General features: G+C 30.1%; 1 pseudogene; it reads right to left on the bottom strand.

Annotated features, from left to right (window-relative positions):
• Positions 1-3,102: 3,102 nt before the first annotated feature.
• LOC112474475 lies at positions 3,103-3,221 on the bottom strand (annotated as a pseudogene).
• Positions 3,222-4,455: the final 1,234 nt, after the last annotated feature.

Here is a 4,455-nt window from a genome sequence, read left to right as displayed (position 1 = left end):
AGTGATGTTGAGCACCTTTTCAAGTACGTGTTGGTCATTTGAATATCTCACTTGAAGAAATGTCTATTTAGCTTCTCTGCCCATTAAACTGTTTTTGTTATTGAGTTGTATGAGTTCCTTATATATTTTAAATAGTAATCACTTATTTAATAGATTGTAGATTGCCTTTTCATTTTCATAATTGGTTTTGTTTGTTTTTACTGTGCAGAAGCTTTTAAATTTGATATAGTCTTGTTAATTTTTGCTTTTGTTGTTTGTGCTTTTGGTATCATATTCAGAAAATCATTGCTTTGACCAGTGTTGAAGAGCTTCTTTCCTATGTTTTCTTCTAGGAGTTTTATAGTATCAGGTTTTATGTTTAAGTCTTTGATCTATTTGAGTTTATTTTTATAACCCGGAGTAATCTAGGAGTCTAGTTTCATTATTCTACATACATTTATCCAGTTTGCCAACACCATTTGGTGAAGAGACTGTTATTTCCTCATTGAATGTTCTTAGCTCCCTTATTGAACATTAGTTGACTGAGAATTTGGAAATTTAATTCTAGTTTCTGTTCCATTGGTCTATGTGTCTGTTTTTATGTCAGTACCACAATGTTTTTCTTACTATAGCTTTGTAGTATACTTTGAAATAAGAAAATATGAAACCTCCAGCTTTGTTCTTTCTTAGAATTGTTTTGGCTATTATTTTTTTTTTTTTTCTGGTTCCGTACACATTTTTAGGTTATTGAGGGTGTTCTTGTTTTTTGTTTTTTGTTTTTTTTTTTATTTCTGTGAAAAATGCCAATGAAATTTTTATAAAAAATGTGTTGACTCTTTGATGGCTTTGGGTGGTATGGACTTTTAACAATATTAATTCTTCCAATCCATGAGCACAAGGTGTCTTTCCACTTATGTTGCTGATTTTTTTCAGAAAAGTCTTGTAGTTTTTATTGTTCAGATCTTTGACTTCCTTAGTTAATTTGTAAATATTTTATTCTTTTTTGATACAAATGTAAATGTTATTATTTTCTTGATTTTTGTTATTACTATATAAAAATGTAAATAATTTCTGTATATTAATTTCTGTATATCCTACAAATGTATTGAATTCATTCATTCTAATAGTTTTTGGTGGAGAATTTAGGGTTTCTATATATAGTAACCTCCACTTTCTTTTGATTTCCACTAGCAGGGAATATCTTCTTCTATTCCTTCACATTGAGTTTGTGTATCTTTAGAGATGAAAGAAGTCTCCTATAGGCAGCATATAGTTAGGTCTTGCTTTTTAAATTTATCCATTTTATGTTTTATGATTAGTGAATTTAACCCATTTATATTTAGAGTGATATGTAAGGATTTGCCACTGCCATCCTATAATTTGTCTTCTAGTTGTTGTGTATTACCATAGGCTATTTTTCCTTGTTCTGCCTCCCTTTGTAATTTGGTAGTTTTTCGTGGTAGTATGCTCAGTCTTCCTTTTTTTTTTTTTTAAATAAATTTATTCTCGATTTTTGTTTTGTGGTTACCATAAGATTATTAAAAACATCTCATATATAAAACAGTTCATTTTATGCTGACAGCAACTTAATTTGCCTATAAAGGCTTCATCTTTTTACTCCTTCCTTTTTATAATTTTGACGTCACAATTTATCTTTTTTATGCTGTGTATGAATTAACACATTACGGTATCTATATTTTAAATATTTTTTCTTTAAACTTTGTAGTTAAGTTATAATACAATTTTATAATTATAATACAATTTTCTAATACAATTTAATTATAATTGTATTATAATACAATTATAATACAATTATAATACAATTTTAATACAATTATAATACAATTTTCTAATTTTTTTCACCTGTACCAGGGTGTTATGTACTTTCACTGATTCTGTGTCACTGATTAGCATCTTTTCATTTCAGTTAGAACACCTTTCAGTATTTCTTGAAAGGCAGATCTAGTGGTGGTGAACTCCCTTATATTTTGTTTATCTAAGGAAGACTTTATTTCTCCATCTATGAAGAATAACTGCTGGATAAAGTATTCTTAGTTGACAATATTTATCTTTCAACATTTTGTGTCATTCACTTTCTCCTGGCCTGTAGAGTTTTTGCTGAGAAATCTGTAAACCTAATGGGGATTTCTTTGTTGGTTACGTTTTCTTCTCTACCTTTAAGATTATTTATTATTGATTTTTGACAGTTTCACTAAAATTTGTCTTGGAGAAGGTCTTTTGCATTGAGATAATAGGGCGTTCTATTTGCTTCATGGACTCGTATGTACAATTCCTTCCCCGTGCTTGAGAAGTTTTCAGCTATTTCTTTAAATAAACTCTCTGCCCTTTCTCTGTCTGGTACACCAATTATTCTGATATTTGCCTTTCTGATCGAATTCAATAGCACTTGGTTTCTTCACTTTTAAAAATCATAATTCTTTCTCCTATTCTAACAGAATTATTTTTCTATATTACTATAGTCAAAGTCATTTATTCTTTCTTCTGTCTGGTCTGCTTTGTTACCAATGCTTTTTATTGCATAGTTTATATCATTCATTGAATTCTTCAGTTCTAAAATTTGTTTGGTTCTTCATTATAATTTAATCTCTTTGGTAAAGAACTCCTTATGTTCATTAATTTTTTTTTTCCTGAGTTCATTGAATTACATTTTTGAATTTTCTTATCATTCACTACATTTCTTCATAATAGCTATTTTGGATTCTTTATCAGCTAAATCTCAATATTCTGTTTCACAGAGTTCTGTTGCTGAAAAATTTTCTTTTTGTGATATCATATTTTCTTTATTTTTCATAGTATTTGAAGATATGTGTTTTTGCTTCACATTTGAAATAGTGCACACCTTCCTTTAATTAAGGTTTTATTTTGATCTTACAATTTGACAGACTGGCTATTAAAAAGTTTCTTTTGTGGGCATCCTCCCAGTTTTGTATTCTCCAGGCTTTCTTCTCCACCTCTGCCTCAAGTGCTGGGAGTAGGAGTGAAGCAGGATCATTGATTTCCTTGGATCTGCAGTCCCCATTGAGGTCCTATTTGCAACTTTCAGATATACAGGTATCCCTCTTATAGTGTGCAGAGGTGCTCACTTTATTTATTTATTTTTAATGCCTACATCACCTGGCATTCCTAGGTTGTCTCACCTCCAAGTACTAACCAGGCCCAACCCTGCTTAGCTTCCAAGATCAGATGAGATCAGGCACATTCAGGGTAGCATGGCTGTAGACAGAGGTGATTTTATTTGATTATAGATGTCCAATTAGTTTATCAAAGAAAGAAGAGAGGAACAATTAATGTTGCCATGATGATGTTACTCTCAATAATATACACATTTCAAATTATGATAAACACGCCCATGGTGCATTCCCAAAGTCTGTAGTCAATAAAAAACAGTGTATAATAGTATCTCCTTTCTAATTACTTGCTAATAATAGGTATTATAAAGTTTCAAATATCAAACACCATTGATTTAACAAAATTAAACACATTTCTTTGTGCCTATTAGGTGTTTGTATACTGTCCTCTTTAATTTGCCTATTTGCTTTTTCTTGAATTATATATTTGAAGGATTAATCTTGTGTCACAAATTTTCTCCCATTTTATCAATTTTAACTTTGGTAATTATGTGTTTGTCATTAGAGAAATTTTCCTTTTTATATAATCACCATTTTATAAATATTTTTCTATAAGATTCTTAAGCTTCATTTAGCTTGGGAAGTTCCTTCCTCTTAAAGAAAGTATATTACCTAAAATGTTCTCCATTATAATCCTCAAGTACACACACATGCTTAGCTCTTCACTGCCTTTTCTAATTTCAATTCTGAATATGTACTGCCTCAAAGCCTTATGATTTCAATCCAAGCAATGGGCAAATATAGTATTTATATGTTGTTCTTGATATTTTCATTGGGTCTCAGTTTTTTCAGCTGTAAAAAAAGATTACTAACAGTTGGCAATCTAAATGTCTTTTCTAGTTTTGATATCTTAGCCAGCTAGACACAAGGAATATGTTGTTCTTTTAAAAGGGATGATGTAAGTAACTGTAAAACCTTTATGGTCAAGAAAGACTTTTTTTATCCCATTTCCCATTTGCCCTGAGAATACTCGCTGGCGGCTCTTGCAGATGCAGCATTTACTCCAAGATTACTTTCAAATACAGCCCTAACTTTACCCCCCAAGTTTGCTATGAAATATCTTATTTTTATTTTCGCATACCTTTAGTGTATTGATAGTCTTTAGAAACAAATGCCATCATTCTATTTACACCATTCTGTTTTCGGTAGTGGAATTTCTATTTACAAAATATAGTAATTCTCGATCATTGAAAATGTCAAATCATAGATGTTCTGCTTTGTCTTGTTCCAGGCTTTGCAATTTACCACATAAAAAATTATTAAATATTGATCATCATATACATTTCTGTTACACTAGGATTAAAATTCTGTTTATGAATTACTACAG

This window comes from Pteropus alecto, unplaced genomic scaffold (genome assembly GCF_000325575.1).
Source record: "Pteropus alecto unplaced genomic scaffold, ASM32557v1 scaffold239, whole genome shotgun sequence".
NCBI lineage: Eukaryota > Metazoa > Chordata > Mammalia > Chiroptera > Pteropodidae > Pteropus > Pteropus alecto.
The sequence above is the reverse complement of the archived record's forward strand: the minus strand, read 5'-3'. Positions and strand labels throughout refer to the sequence as shown.